This window comes from Glossina fuscipes, unplaced genomic scaffold (assembly GCF_014805625.2).
Source record: "Glossina fuscipes isolate IAEA_lab_2018 unplaced genomic scaffold, Yale_Gfus_2 61646, whole genome shotgun sequence".
Taxonomy (NCBI): domain Eukaryota; kingdom Metazoa; phylum Arthropoda; class Insecta; order Diptera; family Glossinidae; genus Glossina; species Glossina fuscipes.
In genome coordinates this window covers 830,616-848,564 of record NW_024003855.1, presented here as the reverse complement: position 1 = coordinate 848,564, position 17,949 = coordinate 830,616, and the positions used below count along the sequence as shown (strand labels likewise).

The window sequence follows — 17,949 nt, the reverse complement described above, 5'->3', positions numbered from 1 at the left end:
CTCGACTGCCATTTTGTTTTAGTTGAGTTTCTTGTATAAGTGGAATAAATAAATAAATAAATACAGAGAAAATAAATTTCTTGCGGTCAGCACTTGGTGATCTCGTCAAGAAATATCTTGGTTGTTGGATTTTCCCTTTTTGGCTAATTTGGATCTGTTATGTTTCTTGTTCGAGGTATTTACTTTTTCGTGTTATTTATTATGTTCAAAAATTGTCTTTTGACAACTTTTGGTAGTAACTACAAGCTTGCAAATAATTTGTTCTTCGCTATGCTTTTGCACTATTTTTTAATTTCTTGTTTTTTGCTTGGCACATTTTGTTGTTTTAATAGTGCGTATTTTTTTTGCGCTTTTTGAAGTGACTATTGCGAATGATTCGATAGACATGTTTTTTATATTTCTTCTTTTTTTTATCTATCATTTTTAACATAGATTATTTATTTGCAGTATGTCTTATCAAAACAGATCTGCCATGCGAAATGGACGAATATTATTGACCGTGCTGCTTGGATCCAACGAAAGGATTACTACGATCATATCACGACTGTGGGAAACGAGATATAGATTTTTATGAGCTTGCAATGGACTCTAAAGAAAACGGTTCAGAAATATGCAAAGAACTCACGACATTCATTACTTACCGCACTCACCTTCCCTTCAATTGTATAAAAGGTCAACTTGTAGGGTAGCTTGCGATATTTCCTCTCCGGCTTCGCATCATAGGAAAATCCAATAAAGGTATCGTGCACTACATGCTTGCTTGAAATAACGTCAATATTTCTTCGGTCAATAGAATCTCATCCTAACTCTAACGCCAGACTACTAAATGTGTGTTTTGACAACTTCCTAGAGATAGTTGTAAATCGTTGTCAACTCTTCCTGAAGACCTACATTTACCAGTGTCATCCAGCGAATTTCTTTGCACTTTTAATGCAAGCGGGCTGGCCCGTTGAATAATTCTAGCAAATTAAATCCTACTTGCTGAAATATGTAATATCGTTTTAATAAAACCAACATCGTACTGTTTAAATCTCATCTTTTACACATTATGTTTCATTTTTCTGTCACGGTAATGGAAATCTTAATGTCATCGTTCTATAAAATGTCAAACCTAGATACTTCCCCACCCGTTGGGATTAGACAACTTTCACTTTGAACCACTTTTCCGCTATCAAGTATTTAATTAAAAAATTGAGTGCTATAAAAATCGCAAAAACAAATATTTCAAAATATATATAAAAAGTAGTAATGCGTGCGACTATTTCATTTATTCTTCTGTAAGAAATAGTTTCAATTACCTCAACCATCAAACTTATCGCAGATACCTTCAAGCAATAAAATCACAGTTTCTTATTAATCGGAAATATTTTCATAAATTGGTTAATTACAAAAGAAGAATCTTCATATATCCTTCCTCCACCTTTTTGAAAGGCTCCGAATCCTGTGGAGATATTGAAACCTCGAATCTCTTCGCTGAATGCTTTCGGCGAAATTTTCTATCGCTGACTCCTATTTAACTTAATTACCCTTAACAAATCACAAACCCGATTTCGATTCCCAATTTGGTCATTTCAGAAAATGACGTATTGTATGCTTTCAGGTTACTAAAGTATAATTTTGCGCCTGGGCTTGATGATCTGAGGAACTATGTGGTATTATTTTTAAGATTCTTAATCATTCTTTAAAAGCATGTGGTCTCCCTTTGTGCTGGAGAGTAGCTTCCTTGCTCCTCTGCACAAATGGAAAAAAAGCCGTCTTGTCGGGAACTACGAAGGCATGGCTAGGTTGAGTATCTTACATAAACTATTTGAATAAATTGTTACTCAGCAATTAGTTTTCGCTATCATGCCTTCTATTTCTTCTTTTTCCACATCGGCATGGATTCTTAAAAGGAAGGGAAGATTCAGTTGCCATATTTTGAAGAGTTTTTCTAGTGGCTCCCACATTGATGTCGTATAAACAGACATCAGCAAAGTTTTTGATTTAATTAGCCATAAATGGTTGGTTTTTAAACACCAGGTCTTGGGTTTTTCTCCACACTGGTTCAACTGTTTCTAAACGTTTAAAAGCGATAGGAAAAATGCAAAAGCAGAGAAAATGGCTACGATACGCATTGATTGAAAATGCTTTCAACATCGCGGTTGCATTGTTTGCCAGGCAAAAAAAGTTTTCTAAGCCGTATTGTGCTGGCAGTGGAAATGCATCTACCACGACAATTGGAAGCGCACAAAATCATAGGTTAGTACAGGAAAACCATTCACATGCCAACGCAGAATATTTATATTTTGCTGTGCATAAGGTGGGATCAGAAACGTGTAGTGTATTACCAGCTGCTTAAATCGAATGAAACTAATAGTGTGGTGCCTACCGACGTCAATTGAACAAAATGAACGATATATTGTTGCAAAAAAGACCAAGTGGCGGCTAATAGATGCAAAGTCATGCAGCATAGTTTAGCTGGCACGCCGTTTCGAAATACTGAACAAGTGCGAAAATGAATGGATGAATGGATAGCTGCCAAGCCAATACCGATGTTTCAACGGCGTATTGCCATGTTGGGTGTCAAAAGTGGCAAACAATTATGAAAAATGATTGAAAATATTTTGATTAACATGTATTGTACCTAATATGCCCAATTAATGCCTTTGTAAGTGAAAAAATGATCAAAATACATGCAAATACATATTGAACACTAAAACAAAGAGGTTTCAATCTCAAGGAGAAGTTCATTCACCACCGATTACTTCGTCGATTTACCAAAATTAGAAAATGTACATTCGTTAATGAACCTAGCACTTTTATTTGACCATATGTTTTCTTTTAACCATCGAAGTGTCGACTTTACGTGGTGAGTTAAACGTCAATGTCCCCAACCGTTTCTCTATGAACTTTATTTTCATTACGCACAGTCTTTGTAAATATAAATACGAGCTTTTCAATCCTTTCTAGATTATATTCTAATTTTCACATTTTCATAGGATTCGAAAGTGTACCTACATATTATTCGCTATTATCGGATAGCAAGCTTTAGCAAGTTTGCAACGGCTTGGAGATTCACCCTCAACTCGTATTTATGCTGCCTGCGGGTGCGCCTCTGTGCAAGGTGTGTACATGCTTTTTTTTCTCTGTTGATTTATACAATAGGTTTTTGTTTTTATTTGTTTTTTTTTCTGGTGGTCAGAAAGAGGAATTTTATAACAATTTAAACTATCAAATTAGATGAGAGGAGAAGGAGACGACAATAATGCGTTTTTCGAGTACAAAAGATGGCTAGTGTCTTATCTGTATTTAACTTACTTTTCCACTTATTTGGTTAATTACATTTTAATCGCTATTTGCAACGTGTTAATCATTTCACAATCTAGTTCATGCGGTGACTATATACCGATGTCATCGTCGTATAAAGCAACGTGAAAATCATTAAAGTTTGGGAAGTCTGAATCAAAAATCGAGTACAAAATTGAATCCAAAACGGAACTTTTCGGTTTAATGAGTTCTAAGTGATAAATTTAATGAGAAACTGGGTTGCCATATTATTTTATAGGAAAAAGTAAGCGAATCGATGTACAAATAAGTAAAACTATACGGTTTGAGAAGTAAAGTTAATAAATCAATATAAATGGACCCAACGAAAAACAACGATAACAAAATCAAATTTTTGAGTGATTAATGAAATAAAAAATGAAAAAAATGACTTTAGAAGAAGGAGCATGGAGGCGGACTTCAAAGACACAGTAAATCAAAGCAAAAGAATTGGCCCAAAATATATTTAAAAATGGAAATAAACCGCCTTTATTACTTGTTTTAAATCTACAACATAAAAAAGACTTCAATTAGTACAATATAAATATAAATATAATAACTAATTTCTAAATTTGAATTAAATTGTCATTATTTCTCCTGGTGGGTCTGTTTGTTTTTTATTTCTGTATATGCATGGCATTGATTCTGTAACTTTTAGTTAAATAGCTGTCATCTGGAAGGCGTATCTTAGTAGCAATTTGGTTGAAAGTTATGCATGGCTTTCGTCATTCGAAATTGTTTCGAAAAAATAGCGTCGAAAATAAGGGACAAATTTGACGATTGGTTACAATGACGCAATGAATAGCACAATTGTGGAAACGTAAATAAAAACTTAATTATGTAAAATTTTTGATGAAATGAAACGTCAAATGCTTTTAACAGAAAAAGCAAAACTTGCAACCAATGAGTTATTTAGTTGCTTCCCGAAGCGGACACATTCTGCAATTTCAAGTTGTGGTTAATAAATTGCAGGCAATTTCGATTATAAATAGACAAAGTTTTCACACCGCAAGCAAACTCCAGTTAACGTCCGCGATCAATAAATGATCGACATGAAAGAACTTATCAGTTCAAGACAATTAGTTAGTGAAGCGTATTCGCGCTTTATTAAGCAATTATAAGTAGTGATTTATCATCAAAGAAAGAACAATATGTGAGTATTTTTTGGCCATTTGCATAAATGTACTTCGGTAACAGTGAATGATATTTACAGGTCTATTACAAAACAACAATTGGAGGCAATGCTGGCTTTCGTCACGCACTTGTGACAGCAGCTGACGAGGGAGCTAAATTCAATGAGTTTGCCAACAAAAATATAGCGGGATGGCAAACAATAAGTTTTTAGAAATTATTCTCACATTCCGTTTCCATTTGTGGCCAACCGTACAACGAGTAGCCGTCGCAAAATGAAGAGTGAATAGTGTAATTTTTAACGAAATTTAAAGACAATTTTAAGGTCATTGGCAGCTAATTTCAGCTAGCCAAAGAAAAATTGGTTGCAATCTTTAACGAATTAAGAATAATAATCAGACAATTGGAGTAAAAAGTAGAAAGGAGAATTTTTTTTTTTTTTTCATTTAACATTTTTTTTTATGGTTCGTCTGTTTGTAAGTAAGCAATTTTATTTGGAATTTATTTTATTTTCAAATTACAGTTGTTTTCTGTTATAAATGCAGGTCTACACAGCCAATACTTATTCGGAACAATCAATACTAACACAAAGCGTAAGCAATTTTATTTACGCCTTATTTCACAGTTTTAAGAGAGTGTTCTTCCCATTTCTTGTGCATATATATAGCAAAAATCGAAACTCGAAAATGAAATCTAGTTAACCCCTATACATGACATAATCAGTGCCCATACGATTTGTTAATTCCTAGAAAGTCTCGTAAAAAGTCGGCGAAGTTAAAGTCCCATTGCGAAAATAGGAATAACCCATCATTACGCTTGAGACTTCCCATACAACATGAAAACTTGTTTCTCTGTAAAGTTGCTAAGCATGAAAAGATAGAGAAAATAATAAAAGCTCATATATTTTCTCCTTATTACTAGATAGCGATCCTGCCATTTTACGTTATTATTACAAGATACCAGTAAGAAAACACCTTCAACTTTTCCAACTAGCTTTATTGCAGTACATCTTTTGGAAGTGCTTGGGAACTCAGACAAAATTTGACTGCTAAATGATTAGAATGGATATCATATAAATCTAGCAAATAAGAAATAAACCTTGATATTTTAGTTAACAGAAATGCAAAACGAAGGCATAGTTATTTGAGCAGAAAGAACATAAGTCGGATCATTAGTGTGAAAAATACTTACTGAAGAGATTGTCGTGATTTCATTTACGATGTCACCCCAGGAATTTGTTCCTGTGCAACACCAATGCCGGTGTAAAGTTTCCATTAGTATGGTGAATATCCAGACCGGTGTTGTTTTTACTTATATCGGGTTAAATTGATAGGATTTTTTAGAATGTTAAGATATTATCGATTAAAATTGCAATGCTTACACCTGATTCCTTCTATCATGTCTTATGTAAGGGTAATTCTGATGGCGTAATTTGTATGAATACTTTAACCAAGTTTCAGATAATAAACATATATTGACACTATTTTAACTCTTTTTGAAATCAAGAGCCTCACCGAGCGTGATGCAGGACTGGAAACATCAAGTTATTTTGCACGATAGAGGGCCGAAGTGAAGAACAGCTATTTTAGGATCTTGCATTTTGGGCACAGTTTCTGTTATTCTATTTGCAGATAAACAGCACGATTTAGACATGCAGTGTTTACGGAAATCTTATTTTGATTGCATTTTGAACAACCTATTATGGAATTATCAGAATAATCTGCAGATTTATGTGTGCCATCGCAAACAATACTTTATGTGGGAAAAACGTTCGCCATATGGAAACATTTGGTAGCCTCGATTTTTAACTAGCTTTCTACTTTAGCATTTAATCCCAGCAAATAACAGAGTATGGTAACGTTTTAACATTCTGTTGCAGAGTATTTAAATGCACTGTACCGCTTTCACAATAAACAATAAATATGGAACCCTTCCAATGATCTTACTTTTTGACAATCGTCTGACGTAGTGGCACTTAATGTCGAGCGCAATCAGAGTTTTCAAATTTAAATGTAATATTGCAAAAATTGCATTTTTACGCAAATGGTACGATTTTATTAAACTTTACTTCTATTTATATACAATTCATTATCAAAAATTGTTAGAAGAAAATATTTTCTTACCACAAATCGAAACAAACATATCCAAAAGGTACACCTTTCAAGCTACTTTCGGTTATTGATCGTGTGGAGTCCCAATTTAACGTGCTTTCATCATGCAGCGTTTATTGTACACTTGAGTCTATCAAACGCTCGGGTCCAGTTTTCGTTCGGGTAACACATTAGGTCTCCATTTGAGCAACCTTTGTGAAAGCTATATTATCTATAGCAATTTAAGTCATTGGGTATTAGATACCCTACAAGGTAGTAGAGTTTCCATGGTTTTCATGGTCTTGGCTATTGCCGAACACATTGCAACGTGGCGGTAGTTCTTTAACTTTAGCTCCTGCTATTTTTCATTCGTGACTTGAATCTTCAAATTTTACAATGGGCGGTAAGGCAATTTTTCTAAGTTTATTTTAAATTTTATTCAATTTTTTCTTGTTAGCACTTAATTCATTAAACTCGTATTTGCAAAAACCGAATCTAAACTGTTGCACATTTGTATTTATTTATTTATTTATTTATTCCACTTATATAAGAAACTCAACTAAAAATTTTGACTATTAAAGTAAATCTTAAATTAATTAATATTAAACTCAGTACAAGTACAATAAAACAAATAAGGAAAAAGAAGAAAAAAAGCTTGTACACAACTAGCATAGAGCCACACCAACAACAGGTACAGGACCAAATTGCGATTGAACCCCTAAGCCATCGCAAACATGCGTAAGCTTGGCAACCGATAATAGTTAATAACAATTCATTTTCGACTCATCGCGACATTTTAAGGTTAAGAGCTAGTTTGAGTACGACATGGGTAAATTATGCTTATTACTCAATGTTGCTTTAATGGACTTTAAAGAGTCCGATAATGAAAATAGATGATAGATATAATTTAGGTACTTGCAAACTACTCTGAGCAGGTTAAACAGCTCATAATTATATTTACACTGACTAAGCTTAACCAAGGTAAAGTGCCTAGGGAAGCGGTTGGCGACATTAAAGCTTATTTCACCAAGTAATGAAGGCGAGTCAATAGCACCATTTATTACTTTGATTACAAAGGAAACGCCAAGAACAAACCTACATTTTTCAAGAGACGGTAAGGATAACAGAAGCAACTTATTGTCATAGGGAGAAAGAGATTCAATCGGATCCCAACCCAAATTTCTAAGGGCAAACAGCAAGAATTGCTTTCGAACAGATTCAATTGAATCTATGTAAAACCTATATGAAGGAGCCCACACAGCAGAGGCATACTCAAGTATAGGTTTAACCAAACACATGTACAGCCTTTTCGTAATGTAGGGATCATTAAGCTCTTTGGACCACCTTTTTATAAAACCAAGCGCGGACCTAGCTTTGCTAATCGAGAGCTCAATATGCAAGTTAAAACGTAACCTATGGTCAAATAGAACGCCTAAATCTGTGATCGAATCGACGTCCTCCAATTTATACGAATCTATGAAATACTGAGTAATGAATGACTTTCTTCTTGAAAAGGAAGCTTCTTACATTTACTCAGATTTAGTTTCAGAAGAGTCACAGAGCACCATGCAACCAAATTATCCAAATCACCTTGAAGCTGATGTGATTGCGACTCAACAGAGAAGGAAGAAAACAGTTTCAAATCATCCGCATACATTAAGATCTGGCTGGAATTACCCACCGATGGAAGATCGTTAATGTATAAACTAAATAAAATGGGACCTAAGTGGCTGCCTTGAGGTACGCCAGACATAACGGGAAATCTATCCGAGGTGATGAAGTTAAACAAAACCCTGAAGGATCTATTGTGCAGTTAAGAGCTTATCCATGTCACTAAATAGAAAGGGAAGCCAGGGGCTTGCAGTTTAAAGATAAGTAAGTTATGGTTGACCAAATCAAATGCTTTGCTTAAATCAGTGTATATTACATGAGTGTGAGAGCCACTAGAAAAAGCCTTGAAAAAATGACAAGTAAACTCTAACAAATTGGTGACCGCGGATTTTCCTTTCCGAAGGTCATACTGCTGTTGAGAAGTCCTTTAACACTTTAAAAATTGCATTTTCAGTAATAACTAAATTAGTTATTGGGTATGGGTAGTTTGCTGATAAATCGGAATTGGTGGTGGAAAAGTTTCGTCGAAAGTATTCAGCAAAGAGATTTGAGATTTCAAAACTATCCGAGGGCTCAGAGCCATTAAAAGAAAGACGCGAGGGATTCATGGAGATTTTTCTTTTGGAATTAACGAACTTAAAAAAGTATTTAGGATTAGCAAACAGAGAGCATTTAACAAACTAAAGGTATCTGAAGGAAGGTGGTGGAGGAAATTAAATCTATGCCTTGCAGCTGAATAAGCGTCGTAAGCAGATCCACTATTCATAAAATTTTTGAAAGTTTTTTTTTCCTATTTTCGCAAGCAGACCCACTTTTCGAATATTTTTTGAACAGCGTGTTTTGTCTATTCTTGTAATATTTAACTGTCCTATTAAACCACGGGGGACACCTGCTTCGAGCTTGGCACTGCTTGATCGGAACAAATGCAGCAATAGCTAGATTTAATATATTGTAGAAGGATGGCAATAAGCTTTCAATACTCCCAGTTGGAAATTTGTGAAACCTTATCACCTTTAACAATACAATATCGATTTTAGGAAAATCGTAATATATATTTGAAAAAGTTGTATTTGGAACATTAAAACAGTTCAACGAACCATCATGCTTGTGACGAAAAGAAATACACATGGCTGGATAGTAAGGATACTCAGATAAACTAAAAAGTGAACAACGATTTACGTTAATCTCAGGAAAGTTGGCAAAGCAGAGATCAAGCAGTCTACCATTACAATTAGGGGTATGATTATATTGAACCAAATTACGATCAATTAGGGATACGGTTGTATTGAACTAAATTATGATCAAATAATTCGTTAAAGAACATAACAGCTCTATCAGATGTTAAAGTAGAAATCAAACAGCCAGATTTATCACTCTTACACCAACTGACTTGGGGAAAATTGAAGTCTCCCAACGCAACAACCAAATCGGAGGGTTTCGACTGCTTGGCCACTTCACAAGTAAATGCGGCCTGTTTCTTATATATGGAGATATCAGAATTTGGGGGAATATAGGAGCAGCTTATATATAGTGGTTTATTAGGCATTTTCATCGACTAGCGATAAATTCAATGTCAGGAGTAGTAGGAAATTTAATTGATTTGGACGGAAATAACGCAGATATGGCAATTATTACCCCACTGCCAATGCAATTGCGTGGCCAAAGCGATCGAAAAGCCAACACGAAACGAATCTTTCAGATTCCGGGCCCGTTTTCGCCCGACAAGGTGTATATAAATACTCTGCGTCCAGTGTAAAAGACAGAAGTGGATTATGAAGAACAGACAGACAAATTGCAAAAAAATCCTCAACACAAAAATTTTTCAACCAATTTGAGCAAAACTTCTCTGTTACATTAACATTAAACCTCCCTGGGTTTTGAAAGACTGCTCTTTTGACATCTCACTGTCTATGCACAAGAAAGAACATACTCCAAATAACATCTTCAGGAATCTAATAGCTGAAAAAACCCAAATATTGAACAGTACTGGTTGGAATCTTTTGTACACAGACGGCTCAAAATCTCCTGGTCTGCCTCCTGCTTGTGCGGTGGTAGATGCTACAGGACGGGTGCTTCTCAACCACATATTTCACGAAAGTACTTCAACTTTTACAACCGAAGCCAGAGCTATCCTTCACGCTGCCAACCTTGCCCATAAAAACAAACTCAAAACCGTCATTGTTACTGACAGAGTATTACAAGCTACCCGGAACTCTTCAACTTCGAGATGGAGCACCATCAACAAATTAAGGAATATAATTACTACACCCGACGGAAAAATTAAAATGTTATGGGTACCAAGTCACATCGGTTTACTGGGAAATGAGCAGGCGGATCGAGCGGCAAAGTATGCTGCTTCTGCTCCTCTAATTATGGATGATGTCATGGAAAAGTTGGATCTTCAAAGATACATTGGAAGAAAAGTTAAAGAGAAAATTGCAGAAGGAAATTTACAATACCATCATCAACACTACTCTTTTATTAACCCTCAATTAACTCCACCTTTATCACCAACAAACGTTGAGAAAACCAAGATCCAAACATTCTCGAGAATTCGCCTTGGTCATACAATTGCAACTCACCAATGGATCCTGAAGAAGTCTTTTTCCCCAATCTGCTGTTGTGGACAAACTCTTACTATAAAGCACATTCTCTGCGACTGCCTCAACTTTTCCTTGGCGAGAAGTATTGCATTTGGAACGATTAACCCTTTGAACATTCTACAATCAGCTTCAGAACAGAATATCAATTCAATATATTACTTTTTTAATACTACTAAGCTCACTATCTAATATCCATTTATTTAAATTAGAGCCGATAGCCTGTGTTGCTAGCGGTCAATGTCTTTTTTTAGTCTAAGAATTCATTTCATTAGTCTAAAATTAAAATAGTAATAATAATAATAATACATTAACATTGTAACAAGAGATCGAAAGCAAAACAACTACAAACACCGAAAAAATAAACAGACAAAAAGAGATAAAACAAAAAAAAGAGAGATTTACACCAGAGCTCCAAATTTTTGTTTGCAAAAATCAAATGAATCAAAGCGTAAAGAAAAACTATTTGTTTTACTTTGAATTCACTCACTTTCTTCTCAAAGTATATTTAAATTCACACGCTATAAGGCAAAATAGCCACGAAATTCAACGAAGATATAAAATATTAATTGCCGAAACAAAATATACACGATTATATCGCGCGACAGAGTTGTCAAATTGTCGTTTTTTTATCACGTACATGCTTCAAACTATTCGTATGTATGGAAGTCACTGGTTTGCCTCTTTTGTCGTTCTTCGCACTTTTACTTTCGTAACCTCGTCCTCTGGTGTGTTTACCATGAGTGCATCTACCAATCCAAATTTTATGCTTGACATGACGCACTGTTTAGTTTTGTGGTTCTTAAAGCGATTTAATTAAGAAAGGGGAATAGAAAAACGTGCTGATTGATCTGTACAGAAAAAGGCAACGAGTTTGATAGTAAATTTAGAGTCGCATGCACACATAGTTTTTTACATGTATACTTATGCTGACAGATATTTATAAAGCGTTTTCTAATAAGATACGTACGTTGATGGATATTTATAATATGTGATAACAGTTTTCTTTTACGTTGCTGTTTGCATAATTTGGTTGTTTGTTGAGATAAATTGTAGAAAGTCGTATCGTTAAACGAGAGGTTAGCAGCATTGTTGGTTGCTGACGAATTTGATATTCTAGAAAGTACGCTGGGATTTGGCTGATCATTTAACCACTGATGACTGGAATTTAGCAGAGGGCCTGAATAATCTTTATTGTCTTATGGATGTTCAAGAATTTGTAATTCTTTCCGAACAAAATCTTTTTGCAATTCTGTTTCAATCTCCTTCACTTCTACTAATCGTTGTAATTTTAATTGTCTTCTGGAAGTTGACATTCCAGAAGAATTTGAGGCGGACTATATTGTCCGCGAACAGAGAAAAGTGAGCCTGGTGCAGCAGTTGTTAAGCAGTTGACAAAATACCACGGCTCATTAGAAATTTTCATCTTTGCACATTGCTGACGGTACGGTAGAGGACAAATTTGACATTTTCTTGAATTACAGGTGCTTGAGGTACTTAGGTTTGGAACGACGAATGACGTTAAGATAGCGGGCGCAGCGATAATTGAATTTTAGCTAACAATTACACTTTTGTAGCTAGAATATACGAACAGAAAACAGGGATTGTTATATCCAAACCAAGGTTGTCTTCACACGACCCCCACGAAAAAGAACTTTAATTAACGTTCGCTGAAGCTGCCCCAGCCCAATGTTCTCATATAGAAGATTTCGTGCAAGCATTTTAACTAAAATCATTTATAAAACCCATTACTTGCTAAATAATAAAATTTAACGAAGAATTAAATCATTAAAAAGGAACAGGGACAAACTTCTTGACGTATGGTGTCATTTCCATTTAAACTTAACACAGGGCCGGTTTTACAATACAGAATATTACATTTTCGAACTGTGCGGTAGTAAATCTTATAAATGAAATTTATAGCAGATAAATAAACGACAATTAATACATATCTGATGCCAAACGATTGGAACGTTTGATGTGTATATATCCTTATATCTGACTTTCGTGACCCATTTGTATGCCAATTAAAAAGGATTGGAGGCTGTAAAAGACGGGTGCACGTGTTAATCAGTTAGTTAGTTCTGGAAAAATAGAAGGTTTCTAATTGTTGTGCCACTTTCACACCACAGACGATTACAAAAAACAAATAAACGTGATTGAACCCATATAAAATCAACGGACTGACGAAACCTAAGCAACGAACGAGCTGCTATTTCGCCCGTCATATAAAAATCTGAGCACAGGTTTTTATATTTTTAACGAAACGTAGAAAAAACAAATTTACCAATAGTATTAGAAAAAAAAAATTTACTTAAATATTATCTCGAAGATAAATATCAAATGCATTAGTATTGCGAATAAAAGAAAAGAAAAAAAATAAATATACTTTAAGACTTCCGCTATGTTGCGGATTTCGTATTAGTGAAGATACGATGTATATAGATTATCGATTAAGTCCAACTAGCGTACTGATGGCGCTTAATACAATGATGGTTATGTTTGGTGGTCATCGTTTGATGTTGTTACTACTGTAGTTGAACATTTAAGTTACTCATTTTCCAAAATATAGTACTAGCTTACATTTGCTAAAGTTGAAATATTATGAAAGAAACAAAGCTAGGTTTGTAGCCATTATAGCTTATCGCGTAATGTGTGTTTTCGGCATTTTAATAGTTTAAGTAAATTCCCTTTGCATACGCACTTAGGTGGATTTATATATATGAAGTCAGAATTTATTTCAAGGACAATAATCATCGAAATTCAATATTTTTATAAATATATTTTTTTTCACAGGACCAATTCAAAAGAAATATACATATATAGTATGTAAATATTTCAACTTTACTTTCTACTCATTTGAAATAGGTTCTTCTCTAACCATTTGTGATCGTGTATTAACTCTTACCTTCCTCAATGCATTTCTTCTCTATACCAACTCGTAGATGTTATTTTTAACATATCAAAAGTAGTTTCTTTAACTAACGTATGCAATATTCCATTTGTTTTAAGAAGCAAAGCTGTAATAAATAACTTGCAGGCAGAATTAGATTATGAATTATATATATACATGAAGGATGTGAAGTTATATTTAAATATAACTAGCAAAGACACAAACTAAAATTTTTTACAGAGCTCTGTAAAGCCCTTAACAGAATTTTGTTAAACGAAGTCTCGGAGGAATTTACCTCAAAATACAAGTAAAATAGAACTTTTCGCAAATTTTTTTGCAAATTCTTATAAACAAAACATGACTTTATGTAAATTAACTAATATTCGAAACCAAAACTTTTTTACACTATGCCATAAATGAGGTTGATAAAGCGAAAGTTTACGGAGCTACTGTGACCAAACCATGTCCCTTGAAGAAATGAAACCAGGACAGAATGAATCCTCTATTAATGGCCTTTCCAACGGTGTGCAGGTTATATTAAGTTTTGCCCAAAGAGTTTTTTTATGGGACATAGGCTAACATATAAGCAAACTTTGAAATGTCGCTGTGGGCAAACCATGCCCTTTGAAAAAATGAAACTAGGACAGAATAAAATATGCCTGGCGGCTATTTATTATTTATTACATGTCTGGTTTTCTAACAAAATTTATATTATCGATCTAATTTTTGGAAAAAGGCAACTATGATTGCAACGCAATTATTACATCCCTTACAATTATTTTCATAATTTTCATTGACAGCGCTTAAAATATTGTGCATAGTAGTTGTACTGAAAATGAAAATTTTTATAGTAAAAAATGAAGCAAACGATGTAATATGCTAATATTTATTTTTCGCGCAAATGCATACGCAAATCTCATTTATATACCACGTATATTTCTCAATGCCGCTTTTCTAAATGTTCGTTATTTACGCATTCTCTGTTTCGCCCTCTCTCTCTCTCACCCAATTCCTTAAAAAAAATATTAGATCAACATACATGCTAGAAGAACAAAAACTATTTAATATATTTGCAAGAGCAATAAATCCTTCTGTTACCATTCGTTTACGCACAAACCCACGCACGTATGTAATGCAATGAGCAATGAGAGAGAAACATTTTCAAGCTCGCACATTTATTTTGAGCATTGTACAGAGGCAAGTAGTAAAAGAACAAAACAAAATCAGTTTAGTGTATGTATGTACATTTATATATTCATATATAGATTTTAGATACATATATGTGATCGGCTTTAAATACACTTGATAGCATAAAGTATGTCTACCGACTTTTTATTGTTAGCTAGTGAGGTTTTCTAATAAGATCTATACATTTGCTCTTATTTATGGAAAAGACAATAATGTCAGCAACGACAGTCATAGTTATTGTACGTCTTCCCTTTTTATAAATATTTTATTCTCTTCATTATTTGGAGACAAAAATATAAAATAAAAAAAAGGCGAAGAGAAAAAAACGTATATAATAACATACTGATGTTTATTGTTTGTGGTTACTGTTCCTAAAATATATATATTATAATAGCAAGCAAAATCAAACGAACGGACATTTGTTCGTCTCTGTAATGTTTGTCAGCCTGACCGCCGCTCATTTCGACCGCTGCCAACAGACCACGTTATTAATGTTGGTAATATTTCTCAAAGATTGTTATAACGTCCGCAGCGTTTTGTGTTTACACCCGTTTTGTTTATGTTTATAAATTTCATTGACAGTGCTTATAATATTGTATATAAATTAGTAGAAAACGCTGTAAACCGTGTAATTTCCTAATTTCAATTTTTAACGCAAATCCGAAAACAAATCTAATTTATATACAAAACCATGTGTATCTCATAATTGATAAAAATTATAAATAAAAATCCATATCTGATCTGACGCATTAAAACCTTCTTTATTTACGCATTTTCTATTTCGACCTCTCTCACTCAATTTCTTAAAAAAAATAGATCATCATGCATAGAAAAAAAAACGATTTAATATTTGCAAAGGCAATAAATGCCTGTTTACATTCGTTTACGCACAAATCAACGCAAAAGTACAATGCACTGAGCAATGAGAGAGAACCATTTCGAAGTTCTCGACTTTCATGGTGGATTAACATTGTTTCTCAAGCTGCCTATGTTATGAAAAGCAATTTTCAAAGTCCCATAAAAAGATGCTCAGAAATTACTTTCATGATATTTTTGTTTTACTCTCATGATACTATTATTTTACTTTCATAATAGCCCGCATTATGTTAAGTATGGAAATTTTCAAAGTCCCATAAAAAGACTCTTTGGGCAAAACTTAATATAACCTGCACACCGTTGGAAAGGTCATTAATAGAGGATTAATTCTATCCTAGTTTCATTTTTTCAAAGGGCATGGTTTGCCCACAGCGACATTTCAAAGTTTGCTTATATGTTAGCCCGCATTATGTTAAGTATGGAAATTTTCAAAGTCCCATGAAAAGACTCTTTGGGCAAAAGTTAATATAACCTGCACATCGTTGGAAAGGCCATTAATAGAGGATTCATTCTGTCCTAGTTTCATTTTTTCAAAGGGCATGGTTTGCCCATAGTGGCATTTCAAAGTTTGCTTATATGTTAGCCTATGTCCCATAAAAAAACTCTTTGGGCAAAACTTAATATAACCTGCACACCGTTGGAAAGGCCATTAATAGAGGATTCATTCTGTCCTAGTTTCATTTTTTCAAAGGGCATGGTTTGCCCATAGTGGCATTTCAAAGTTTGCTTATATGTTAGCCCGCATTATGTTAAGTTTGGAAATTTTCAAAGTCCCAAAAAAAAATTTTGGGGCAAAATTTAATACAACCCGCACACCGTTGGAAAGGCTATTAATAGAGGATTCACTCTGTGCTGGTTTCATTTTTTCAAGGGACATGGTGTGGTCACAGTAGCTCCGTAAACTTTCGCTTTATCAATCTCATTTATGGTATAGTGTAAAAAAGTTTTGGTTTCGAATATTAGTTAATTTACATAAAGTCATGTTTTGTTTATAAGAATTTGCAAAAAAATTTGCGAAAAGTTCTATTTTACTTGTATTTTGAGCTAAATCCCTCCGAGACTTCGTTTAACAGAATTCTGTTAACGGCTTTACAGAGCTCCGTAAAAAATTTTAGTTTGTGTCTTTGCTAGTTATATTTAAATATAACTTCACACCCTTTCAATTTTGTTCCGTTTAAGCTTTTTCTGTTACCGTTTAAGTGAGCAAATCATTCCTGTTTCTATGATATTTTGTTTTCCTTTTCTAATTTTTTCGCGGAATCTTTGCAACGTCAGCGAGAACCTTCTGCTTGTGCTTTCGTAAATGTACTTAAATATTTGCAATTTTTTTCTCATTTCTTAACTTTTGCCTACATTTCTACTTTTTTTTTCTTTTGTTTTTATTGAATTTTAATACAAATATCCATAATTTTCTTCTTATTTCTTAGCTTTTGTCTACATTTTGATGATTTTTCGTTTTCATTAGATTTGTAAAGAAGTTTTCGTTTTATTGTTATAAATATGTTCTTGAAATTTGTTTTATATTTTCTATTTATTTATAGTCATTTTACTGGTATTGTTCTTTTGCTTGTTATAACTTTTCTTTTTCACACAAAAAAACAAAGTTTTCTTGTCCGCACAATAGTACTGTAACATTTAACTGCTGTTTCTCGACACTAAAAGATCAATGATCAAAAACCCTCCACCAAATAATTTTCTCTTTGTCCTTTTTTTTACTTTGCATAGCTAGCGGCTAGCCGCTATTTAAAAAAAAAAGGGGGAAAATAATGTGATATCATCTAACGGCATGCTGCTATTATGACACCCGTGGCAAAAGCAGACTGACAGACCCCCTCCCTGAACTTTTTTCGCGGACGTTACACAATTTTTAATTGTTCTCAAAAGCTTTTAATCGAAAAAATATATCGATGTCATTCAATAACCTCTCCCGTGCCTTGAACTTGATAACTTGTTAACTTCTCGGTAATTTTGTTTGAGAAATATTGTATTACGATTGCCTTTTTGATGTCGCCACATTATTTTGTCCTGCGAGCCGAAAGTGATCTTAATATACGCCACACATACCTTGTCTCACAATTCTTCATAAGATCTTATGTGAGTTTGATTCAATTTCCAAAGCAATATAAAAAGTATCATCAAATTTCAGATAATAACAATATCACAAACATAATTCCATATTATGTAATGACCATTATCCTCAAACGCTTCTATACTTCATTTTCTAAATTTTTTTTTATTTCTTTCAACGAACCATTAA

The 17,949-nt window shown here is 33.8% G+C and overlaps 1 long non-coding RNA gene across 1 annotated transcript in view; it reads right to left on the bottom strand.

The window, feature by feature from the left end:
- LOC119643791 overlaps window positions 1–17,076 on the bottom strand; it is a 31,205-nt gene extending 14,129 nt beyond the window's left edge. Inside the window, exons 1-2 of the long non-coding RNA XR_005248438.1 lie at window positions 16,885–17,076; window positions 13,644–13,755 (exon numbers count right to left, since the gene is read on the bottom strand). This is a non-coding gene — a long non-coding RNA (uncharacterized LOC119643791). The remainder of the gene's footprint in view (window positions 1–13,643; window positions 13,756–16,884) is intronic.
- Between the last annotated feature and the right edge of the window lie 873 nt (window positions 17,077–17,949).